Here is a 12,867-nt window from a genome sequence, read left to right on the forward strand (position 1 = left end):
TAAAAAATTCCTTGTTCATAAATATGGTGAATTTCTCCGTAAAGAACATATGAGATAATTAAAGTAAACTTGAACTGCACCCTCTACATGACCTATATATACTTTGGAATTCCTGAATTTACCATTTGGTCTTGCCAAACCATGTAAGACATATTTACGTAGTAATAAAATACGCAATACTTTTGCCCGTCCATAAACAAATTTCTCAAAGTTGTTATAAATTAACCAATATGACATCCATAAGTAAAGAAAACGATTTGATTTTCTTTTAAAGCTGCCATCATGCTTTGTTGTTTTATTAGTGGTTATACCCATAATAATCATAGATGCAAAAGCACCACAGTTGACAAGAGACCAGGGTTTGATCCCCAGCTTCCATGCTTTTTCTCTCCCTTTTTGTCACACACGTCCTTCCCTCACCTATGCATTTATGGGCCGACCAATGTGCGGGGCTTGACTCCCCTATTTTTTTCAAAAGCTCTGAGATTTTAATATTTGTTTTGACAAATCATAATATGTATCTGAGCTCAATTTTTTTTATGAAATTGTAAAGTTTCCGCAGATCCAAAAAATGTTGGTGGTTTTGCAAAGCTGTTCATAAATTATAAAGAAACACGATTTGAAAAAAATGGTCAGCAAATAAAATCATGTTCATGGTTTTTATAAAAATTATTGTATACTAAAACATATTATGGAAACCAAAAAAATGTCCATGAAATTTTAGAAAATGTTCACCAAAATACAAAACAAAAGGGAAATTTAAAATTTGTTCCCTAATTTTAGAAAAAGTTCATTGATTTAAAAAATATTTGCCGACTCAAAACTATGTTCATGAATTCGAAAAATGTTCATGCATTTCAAATAATGCTCGTAAACAAAACTAATGTTCGTTTGATCTTTTATTAGTAGTATAGATGTTTATTTTTTCTAATGAAAATAACCCTCGAAGCCCACACCCACCCCCGAAGCCCACTACAGCCGTCCCAACAACCCACCCCCGAAGCCCACTACAGCCGTCCCCCAGGGCAGGCCGACACCCACCTCCGAAGCCCACACCCACCCCAAAGCCCACTACAGCCGTCCCAACAACCCTCCTCAAAATGACCAAACCACCCCACCTCCAATACCCTCCACTACACACACGCCCGTAGTTACCTCGGACCTTCAGCCCCGTTTTCGTCATTACACCAGCACACTCACACGCGGTGGCGGCTTCCACAACACTCACACCACACACACACTCGAACAGCAACTCACACCACACAGCACTGGGCGGCGGCTAGGGTTCTAACCCACCCTATCCTTCCTCCAATCCAACCCAGCCTCCTCCTAGATCCCATCTCCTCAACGACGACCCCTCGCAGCTCTTGCCGCCGCCACCGCCAAGAAGGCCGCCAATGAGGAAGGTGTTCTCCCGCTTCGACACGGACGGGGACGGCAGGATCTCGCCCTCGGAGCTGGCGGCCGTGTCGCGCGCCATCGCGCCGCCGGCCACCGAGTCGGCAGGGGGCCGGGAGGTGGCGTCCATGATGGCTATGTGGACCTCGGCGAGTTCGCGGCCTTCCACGGTCGCGGCCGCGGGGAGCACGAGCTCGACGCCGAGCTGCGCGATGCCTTCGACGTCTACGACATCAACGGCGACGGCCGCATCTCCGGCGCCGAGCTCAACAAGGTCCTGTCCTGGATCGCCGGAGTTGAGCAAATTCGCGCTACAGAGGTCCAAATCGAGCACAGTTGCAGCTACGGGACGGTAGCGAAGCGCCCGATCTGGCACGGGCATCAGGAGGAGCTCAGGTGGTCGGAAAAGGTGCCGGCGACGAGCATGCGTGGCGGCCAAAGCTCTGCTTAGTCGGGATCGAGGCTAGGGAACGCGGGGAAAGCATCTGAGGCCGGCTACAACTTCCTGCGAGCCCGGAGAGCACAGAGAGGTGCTCGGTAGCGGCCCTAGGTGGCACTGGCCACGGCGACGCCATGGCCGGTGGCAGGAGCTTCGGCTCTGGCGGCTAGCAAGGTTAGAGGAAGGGGAGCTCGACACGGAGAGGGGGAGCGAATCTGGTGGCTCACAGGGTTCGGTTTGCGCACACGTAGAGGCCGGGGAAGCTCCGGTTGCGGCGAATCGACGTCGGGGAGGTTCGGCGGCCGACGATGAAGTTGATGCGGATGGTGGCGCGACAGGGCGTCTGAGCTCGATTCTTCGCGCGTAGAGATGGGGAGGAGATAAGGGAGAGGGAGAGCTTGTCGTGCTGGTGCGAGGAGGCAGGGGAGAGCTCCACACGAAGCAGGAGGTGGCGAGGGGTGTGCCGTGCCTTCCTTCTCCTCTGCCTTCTAGCACGAGGAGGAAGACGACAGGGGAGACCCCCCTGGTGGGCTGGGCCAGCAGGTGAGCGACACGTAAATTCTCTCTCTCTCTTTTCCTATTTTTGTTTTATTTCTTTCTAGCATTTAGATTTAGGATTTTAATAAAACATTTAATCATTTTATAAAACCCTAAAATAGTATTATGTGAGAGTAAAAAATAATCAATGCCACAAAATAGTTTCAACATTTTTGAAACTTTTATTTTAAAAGAAAACAAAATAACTCCATTCCAAACAGTTATTTAATCCAATCAAAAATCCTTTTCATAAGTTCCTGTGACTTAGAAATTTGGTTTGACAAATTTATTCCCTGTCACTATTTTCCCAAATATTGGGAACATTTTTCTGGTTCCTTTTAAGGTAATATTTTTATTGCTTTTTTGTCAATTTCAACTCATTTGGCTTGATCACTTCCATTTCCAGATTCAATGCAATTTGATTTCATGCATGAAATGCAATGGCAAGCAAGGCAACTTGGGTTGTGACAACTCACCCCCACTAAACAAGAATCTCGTCCCGAGAGTCAAGCGTAGTCGGGAAGAGGAAGAGGGGACACTAAACTATCACAATCTTCATGATCCATTTGCTCCTCTCGAGGATATTGATTCATCACATAATGTTGATCTTGACATCTTTGCCTTTGAGATCTTCATCTAGCTCGACGACAAAAGAACAGGAAGACTCTACAAGATTTGATCTCCTCAAAGATCGGGCAACTCAAGATCAACTCATAGAATGAGACATAGGAACGTCCCTTGAGCTGAGACACAACACCAAAACACGGATGAGAAAATGAGACATATGATAGAGGTTCAATTGGTAGGCAACAAATCCAGGCTTAAAACAGATGGTGGCGAGCTTTCAAAGTAGCGAGGATTAAGTTACCCTTCATACCACAATAGGACACCTTAGGAAGGTGACTCTTAGAGTTACTCCCCTTAAGTGGCAAAAAGAATTACTTTTGATCCTAAGATCATTCAAACTCTTCCTACCAGGGAAGACAATTCACAAATGATTGTTTCAAGGAAGTTGAAAGAATGGCATACTCAGGTTGGAAAGAAACTAGAGTTATTGAACAACTCGGCAAACGGAAGGCACAATCCAATTATTACCTAGGATATAACCTAGTGTCTGAGCGTGCTCTCAAGAACTTGAGCATTTCCATATTCATCAAGGTTTACCAACATCCGTGCCAAGGATCCTGGCGACACAACATACTACCATGATGAACAGTGATGGAGGATGCAGATGCAAAGGAAGACAACACTTCCTCAGATTTCACCTTAGCTGTGCCAAGGGAACAAAATCTGGTTGATCAACCGGGAGACATTTAGCACTCCCCTTCTAATGTTCTCCTTGATGTACTAGAACAACCCAATTATAGATCATGCTTTATATCTAGCACATCAAATATAGGTCGGAATTCGGGCATCAAAGGGAGTCCATGAGGAACAACTTCCAAAATAAGTCATACAAAACCTCACGAGGAGATGGCTAAGATTAATGATGCAAGATATTATAATATCAGGTCTTTCGGCTAGGTGTGTTAGCCATTTCACCACTTTACCGGGTTACATAGAGACCAATATTATAATTCTTGGGAAAGTTCCAACCATTATAACTGCCTGAGATTCAGCTGCGGTTGGTGACACGATGCTTCAAACTCAGCATGTCTGAAAAGAAGGGTTGCAACACAAATTGACGAGATAACGTTGCGGGATTCTCAGGAAATGAACTATGGAAGACAACTCCAAAACATGAGCCGGATTGCAAGACACATGTGACCACACTCCCCAAGACAATGATGACCACATGAAAAGTCTTACAACAAAACACTACCGAGCTCTGGATGGGAACCATTATTGCGGATAACGAAGCCATGTGCAAGTCCGTCTGGTACCTTCAAGAATGGCACTTAACTTCGTTTCCTTGAACAAATCAATCAGTGGCTTGGTGTGCTAGGAGATACATATGGAGTGAAGATGATGAGTCTATCAAACCATAGAATACTTCGCACATGCATGATTAACTTGGGATGATTCCGAAGAAACAAATTAACTTTTCTCGAATTCACGGCGGAAACTTGCATCAGATGCACATGAATTAGAGGAAGTCACTTCTTACACCTAACATATACCTCGTGCTCGAGGCACGAAGACAATGTCTACAAAGTTTCCAGCACTAGCTTACTGTCCAACATAGATCATGGAACAAATGAGAATGTTGCCGATGGGCTCAACAACAATTCATCAAGATACCCATATAAATGGATTTCCACAACTATGTGAGCAAGATAATAGCATTGGTCAGATCAAAGAATACAATAGTGTAGACTCAAGGGAAACCCTGAGTAAGACACCGTTACTACAATCTTTGGTTCTGAGTTTGATTTGAGAATATCCCATACTCAAATCAAAATATGCAAAAATTGATCACACGAATCAACCTATGACAATATCATATTTCTTCAAGACTCTTACAACAGGAAAAATATCCTTTTTAAATGAGCTAAGTTTAGGCGAAGCTTTTATCTTCCAACTCTCTAAGTTGTTGTTTAGCTTAACCAACTAGCTCGGGGAATCCAATACAGATTCTTGGAGAAGGGGTTGGTTTATAGAAAAACCAACTTGATCACGAGCTCTATCATAACAGTCAGGAAACAACCTGGTAATAATTCCGAGAAGATATTCAGAAAATCACGAACCACCTATATATTATTAAGCTCGGGAACAATCTCGCTTTTCAGGGCAAGATGATGTGATCAAAGAGCGAAGGATTGATATAATCCTAACCCATTGATCGAAAAGTGCACCATGAAACATGGACTAGGTAGCACGGTCAATCTTAGGATGACGATTCAATCATCATCACCATAAGAGTGAATTTATTGTCCATTAACTACTAAACAATGTCATTGCTAGGAGTATTGATTTCACACATCATGGTTCACTTGTCGATATTCCGGTTACAACCAAGAGGAAAACCAAGGGATGAACAATGATAGCGAGAAGTATCACTACATCAAGAGTTCCTAAGAGATGGTGCAATTCTCACAACATTCTTGACAACAAGAGGGTAATACTCCAAGATAGAACATAACAAAAGCTGGGTTGGCATTTTGATCTGCAGAGTACAACTACTTTGACCCAATCCAAGAAATGAATGAGGTACTGGAGTTTGCTTCTCCCGGTCATTCTGAGATAGAATGGCTTGACAGACTAAAAGAATAATAGGCATCGATGACATGGATGCACAACTACTCTTAACTATCCTCTCATAGATGAACGTCAGAATCCAACTAAAGAGGGGCAACTCAAAAGCACATTATTTTCTGAGTTGTAGATGCATAGATTAGCATGTCAAACGAGTTCAACATAATTCTCCCAGATAACCCATGCAGAAAGGCGGAGTTGACAGAGTCACATTATGGAGTGGAGAACTCATCACGAGCACTCTTATTATGATCTTTAGTTCACGAAGAACTTTTGACAGAGATGGTCCATGGTATTGGAAGAATGATATACCACGCACCTTGAGGACTACAACAAGGTTACTAATCATTCTAAAGGAACTAGCAACACTATCAACAGAGATTAGCAGAATGATCCTTGGATTCAATGACCCAGGAAATAGAATACCTAAAAACTAAATAACAACACGAGATATTTTTGAAAATGATGGCCAGAACTATCACACTGGAAGACATAGCATACATCTAGACTATTGGGTAGTTTTCGAAGTAACATGGTTTCCTAATACTTCAACAAAACGTCGAGGTAATAGAGTACCTCAACACAGTGATTAGTGTGCTTTGTCTGGCCAAAAGACATTAGAAATAAGAGGAAGGAAGTTGCAATTGCAACAGATTATTTAGGGACTTTGGAAAACTCGGACAACATAACGGCTGTACGGGCATGAAATATGAGGCAACCAGCAAGAAAACTAACAACATAACAATTGAATTCTTATGGAAACACTAATCCAGGAAGACGATAACTTTTCTATAAGTCTCTAGCATAGTAACTCGTCATCCTAATGAATAGATGAGAAAGCCTAATTCTTAAATCCCATAGATTAAAGAAGAGGGTGACTCAGAATAAGAATGACACAAGGAAAGGAGTAAAAAGAGCCTTACATTCCCTTCCACAAACAATTCCCTTATATAACTAAAGAGTTGCTAGACTCAACATCGACCAGTTTGGCTTGGTTATCCTACAGGCAGTCAAACTCTGATACCAAAGCTGTCGGGACCCTGATCCTAAGTCATAAGAACCCAGCCTGTAACACATCACATCACTTTGCGGCCTCACGCACGGTAAACTCCACGTCTGCCACCTTACCTTGGCCGGGACCGTTTACGTGTTTTGGCTCACGTATATGAATATGTTGCTAGCGTTCAAACGACAAAGAACCTGGGTCGACATGACTAGTTATAAACCCAAGAAGTACATCCGTACAGGGACATGCATACATAACCCAGCAAGGCAGGTGTCGATCAACAGCGTGTGTAGACGAGTCGTAGAAAGCTACAAGGACTCCATTACACCGCGTGACATTTCCCTGAGGGGACAGACACAGCAGCAAAGAAGGTACATGCCGGTCAATCAATGTGTTCCGAGAAGTAGCAAGCTACCAAGGCCTGATGGAAACACAAAGAGGCATTTCCCTGTAAAGAGTACTACTAAAGGCAAAAAACTAGGTGTCGAATCCCACACATATAATGCATTTCAAACATACACACATTATGCACGATATGTGTAGATACAACATGGCATCACAACATAACTCTATGACTCAAGCATTTATTAAAAACTCATAAGAGTTAACATAGTATGATATTACAAACAGGGGTCACATGACCCGGCACTCAAGTCATACACGCATCAAGCGGAAGCAAATCATGTCTGGGTACAGACATCTACTATAAGTGGATGGAAGAGCCTGAAAAGCTACTACGACCCTACCAAAGGAGCCAAACCTCTGTCTGGGATTCCCAAGCTATTCCGGTCAACATCGAACACATCGCGTAGAAACCTTTAATCAGACTAAATCTTCTCTGCAAAACATAAATAAAGCAACCGTGAGTACAAAGTTACTCAGCAAGACTTACATCAGAACTATGTACATAAGCATCATGTTTCAATGGAAGATTCGTGGGGTTTGATTGCAGCAAGCCAGCTTTGACTCTTGGTTAACCTGTACTACGACTACAAGTTCTTTCTTTGAGGTGGGATAGCGCACACGAGTCCACATATTCACCAATTCAATACACCACTATGGATCCACTCTCGTCTCCCTACGAGAAGGCCTTACATAGCACTCACACTTATCTTGCATGTTTTAGAGTATCCATTTAAATTGTCTATGTACCACGTAATGCTTCCAAGTAGTCCATATCCGAGGACGCGGCTATTCGAACAGATTGAATCACCCTGAAGTGGTATACTTCTTCACACACGCTCCCACCACTTATCACCATGTCCACGTCATGCATCTCGGCAACCTTCAAGCGGAAGCACTGGCGTGGGTGTCGTCCACGATCGTTAACCACACAAGACCCTAGTCCAGGTTTATCGCCTATTTGAGACTGAACCCGCAAGGAAGTCCGACCGAGGTTTCCTCTACGGCCCCAAACGATCTGCGCAGGGTTCCCAAGCCCACCATTCGGGTGGCACTTGGTACACCGTGCAACTGTGTATCTACCGCAGAGAAGCCTACCCCGTCGGGCAGAGCTAAACACGTCCACCAACACTTTTCCTACAAACACCAGAAACTAATTGCAACTCCTGGACAGGGATCTAGGGAATTAATAAGCCGAGCGGGGTCATATTTCAAGTCCCAATGCATGGTGGTATCTTGTCTTGGATAACATACACAGAACTCAGTTCTTAAGGACGGTCCCAATGAGACAACCCACCATGTACTCCTACATGGCCTCTCATCGCTACCTTTACCAAATCAGATTCACACTTTTACTCTCACCCTGTAGAACATGATCACAACCATTCCGATTAATCATCCAGATGGATCAGACCCGACACGACTCTAAGCATAGCAGGCATTGTAAACAAGCATGGATGAGTAAGCACAATAAGGCTCAAGAAGTTGCTACTCATGCTAAGTGGTTTCAACTATTTACTGTGACAAAATCAGGTCAATGAGAGGAATGGGTTCAACTACCGATAACATGTACACTTGAATCGTGTATGTCCTAATGCAGTAAAGAGAGCAGGAGCGAGAGAGTGGGTTTATATCAATATGCTCAAGGGGGTTTGCTTGCCTGACACATCTGAAGATAGCAATGAGTCTTCATAAATGTCAACGATCACATCGTCGGAAACATCGTTTACCGAGAGGGAACAACATCGTCAAACAAGAAAGAACAACAATTACTTCACGGAAATGCAACAATATGATGCATGCTCAAGACATGAAATGAAAGGTGGCAGGGCTAATCTGGCTATCATTTCTTAAGTTGAAGTTGGTTTGAATTAGGATTCAAACATCACTTCAAGCCGGGTATTTTTCCAAATACCCTTATAATTGATTCGACCTGATCCTCATAAAAAATTGTTCCAACATGAATGGAGTTAGTATTTTGAGGTACTGATTTGCATTGACCAATGTTTGGTCATAACAATTGAAGTGGAATTCAAATAAGTATCAAATTCCATCTCCAAACTAAATATGAAATTTATCCTATTCACCATTTTGCCTATTTGGTGATGTTAACTTTTTCAAACATACATGAAAATGCCATAATCCGATTCTTTGGATTTTTCTGTTCCTTTTTCATATATAAATTATTTCCATCCAAGTTATATTTTAATTTCTATGATTTTTACAAGTTTTGCTATTATTCTGGAATTAATTAAAATCAGAAAAAAACTATTACTGCGTCAGGCTAATGTCATCCCTGCGTCAGCAGGTCAACCAGCCGGTCCAGGTCAAACGCTGACCAGTGGGGCCCACTGTTCAGTGACCTAGGGGCTGACCCCGCGCTGACCAGCCCCTAATTGGGGTTTGACCTGGCGTGGGGCCCTGTGGCAGTGACTGGGGGGAGGTTAATTACACGCTAATGGTCGGCCACGTCGACGGCTACCGGAGAGTGGTCGCCGGCGACTGAGCCGCGGCGGAGGGCTCGCCGGAGTTGAGCTAATTTGCGCTATAGAGGTCCAAGTCGAGCGCGGTTGCAGCTACGGGACGCTGGCGAAGCGCCCGATCTGGCAGGGGCATCAGGAGGAGCTCAGGTGTCCGGAAAAGGTGCCGGTGACGAGCGTGCGCGGCGGCCGGAGCTCTGCTTAGTCGGGCTCGAGGCTAGGGAATGCGGGGAAAGCATCTGAGGCCGGCTACAGCTTCCTGCGAGCGCGGAGAGAAGAGAGAGGTGCTCGGTAGCGGCCCTAGTTGGCACTGGCCACGGCGATGCCATGGCCGGCGGCAGGAGCTTCGGCTCCGGCGGCTAGCAAGGTTAGAGGAAGGGGAGCTCGACAAGGAGAGGGGAAGTGAATCCGGTGGCTCACAGGGTTCGGTTTGCGCACACGTAGAGGCCGGGGAAGCTCCGGTTGTGACAAATCGACACCAGGGAGGTTTGGCGGCCGACGATGAAGTTGACGGCGTTTGAGCTTGATTCTTTGCGCGTGGAGATGGGGAGGAGATAAGGGAGAGGGAGAGCTGGTCGTGCTGGCGCGAGGAGGCAGGGGAGAGCTCCACGCGAAGCAGGATGTGGCTAGGGGCGCGCCATGCCTTCCTTCTCCTCTGCCTTCTGGCACGAGGAGGAAGACGACAGGGGAGACCCCCTGGTGGGCTGGGCCAGCAGGTGAGCGATAGGTAAATTCTCTCTCTCTCTCTTCCTATTTTTGTTTTATTTCTTTCTGGCATTTAGATTTAGGATTTTAATAAAACATTTAATCATTTTATAAAACCCTAAAATAGTCTTATCTGACAGTAATAAAATAATAAATGCCACAAAATAGTTTCAACATTTTTGAAACTTTTATTTTAAAAGAAAACAAAATAACTCCATTCCAAACAGTTATTTAATCCAATCAAAAATCCTTTTCATAAGTTCCCGTGACTTAGAAATTTGGTTTGACAAATTTATTCCCTGTCCCTATTTTCCCAAATATTTGGAACATTTTTCTTGTTCCTTTTAAGGTAATATTTTTATTGCCTTTTTGTCAATTTCAACTCATTTGGCTTGATCACTTCCATTTCCTGATTCAATGCAATTTGAATGCATGCATGAAATGCAATGGCAAGCAAGGAAAACTTGGCCTCTGACAGATTCCCAGTCTTGCATAATAAAATAAAAAATAAACAAGAAATCTCCCTAGAAAGTTAATTGTTTGGAGGGCACCCGTGGATACGGTTAGCCACAGAATGCGTTTCAATGGTGGAGGGGAGTAAAATTTCAATGTCGTTTGGGAACCACCAATAATGTGATTAGCATCAAAGATATTGAAATACTGTGTTGTGATTTTGACAGGAAAAGCACACCACCCAAAATATATTCATCTCTACTTTAAACTATGAGATGTGGAACCTATGCAAATCCCTGCTTCCCTCTATGAAGGGACACTCTATTTACTTTCATGTTTCATGTTGAGTCAAATTCCTATTCCAACCTCAATCTATTAGTTGGCAAGCACTACTTGGTTGGGAAAGATCCAAACACATATATTCAGTCAAATATATTTGATCATGATTCATTATTGTTGACAATTATCTTCATGATAAAATGTTGGGAGGCGAAATATTAAGCCACTATCTTTGTCTCTATACGATGGATGTTGTTTGTTCTAAAAATATGCTTTGAGTATTAGCAATCATAAAATATTATATGATACTTGATTATCTGGGGCTCTTACTTAGACTTGATGATACTTTCAGATTGCTTGATGACAAACAACATGGGTTGTTAAGTTTCAAGAGAATGCATTGTTTGAACCATGACATGTGAATTGATTGCTACTCTATCATGATGATTTTTTATGAGAAAAAGGTGATGGTTATGATGCTATGATAAGTGTTTGGAATTATCATTGATCAAAACTACTCACTATGCTAGCATTCACACTTCATAAATTACTCCTTTTATCATTTACTTACTCGAGGACGAGTAGGAATTAAGCTTGGGGATGCTAATATGTCTCCAACGTATCAATAATTTATGAAGTATTTGTCGGGACCCCGGTCCTAAGCCATAGGAATCCAGCCTATAACACATCGCATCTCTTTGCGGTCTCACGCACGGTTATCCCCACGGCTGCAACCTTACCTTAGCTGGGACCGTTTGCGCCTTTTGACTCGCGTATGCGATTGTGTCGCTAGGAATCCAATGTCAAAGAACCCGGATCGACATGACTAGTCATAAACTAAAGTGGCAGTTCCATACAGGGACAGGCATACATGACCCAGCAAAGCAGGTGTCGGTCATCAATGAATGTAGACGAGTCGTAGCAAGCTACAAGGACTCCATTACATACGCGTGACATTTCCCAAAGGGACAGACACAGAAACTAAGAAGGACACATGCCGGTCAACCAATGTGTCCGGAGGAGTAGCGAACTACCATGGCTTGATGGAATCACAAAGGGGCATTTCCCGTAAGGAGTGCTACTAAGGCATACGACTAGGTATTCGAACCCCATACATATCAAGTACAACACACGTACGCATGGCATACCGATATGTATAGATACATCGATGGCATCATAACATAACCATAAACATACAAACTTTATTTAGAAGGCTCGGAAGAGCCTCACATATAATATTACACAGATAGGGGCCTCACGACCCGTCATCATACTTCATAAACACAAGTCTTACAAGCCAGCGGAAGAGTAAAACTGTTTGAGTACAGATAGATGGAAAGACAAAGGCACATGGCCTGACTATCTACAGACCCATCCTAGGGCCCGATCGTAGCTAGGATACCAGCTACTTGTCGTCGTGGATGTCTAGGTAGAACCCTCCATTAGGGTCATTAACAACCTCTGGAAAAAATTATTAAGCAAACGTGAGTACAAAAGTACTCAGCAAGACTTTAGGATAAACTATCTACTCATGCAATGTATCAACAAGGAGTTGTGGGGTTTCATGCAGAAAGCTAGCATTTGACTCTTGGCTAGACAACTTGCATTTTTAAATAGTTTTGACAACTATGTTTCTTGCACACGAGTCCACTAACACCACAATAATACTCCATCGTGGAATCATTCTGTATCCCTACGGAAATGCCGTCCATGACGCTCACTCTTATCTTGACAATTTTATGAGTAGCCATTGTAGTTATCTATGAACAACATATGTTTCCAAGTAGTCCATATCCGCGGACGCGGCTATTCGAATAGATCACAACCCTGCAGGGGTGTACTTCTTCACACACGCTCTCGCCACTTATCGCCATGTGCACGTCATGCACCTCGACAACCTTCAAGCGGAAGCCCAGCGAGGGAGTCGGCCACGACCGTTAACCACGCTCATACTTAGTCCAGGTCTATCGCCT

At 43.7% G+C, this 12,867-nt stretch overlaps 1 pseudogene; it reads left to right on the forward strand.

Annotated features, from left to right (window-relative positions):
* The first annotated feature begins 1,397 nt into the window (after positions 1-1,397).
* Positions 1,398-1,849, forward strand: LOC123426245 (annotated as a pseudogene).
* Positions 1,850-12,867: the final 11,018 nt, after the last annotated feature.

The sequence above is a fragment of the Hordeum vulgare genome, chromosome 2H (genome assembly GCF_904849725.1).
Source record: "Hordeum vulgare subsp. vulgare chromosome 2H, MorexV3_pseudomolecules_assembly, whole genome shotgun sequence".
Lineage (NCBI taxonomy): Eukaryota > Viridiplantae > Streptophyta > Magnoliopsida > Poales > Poaceae > Hordeum > Hordeum vulgare.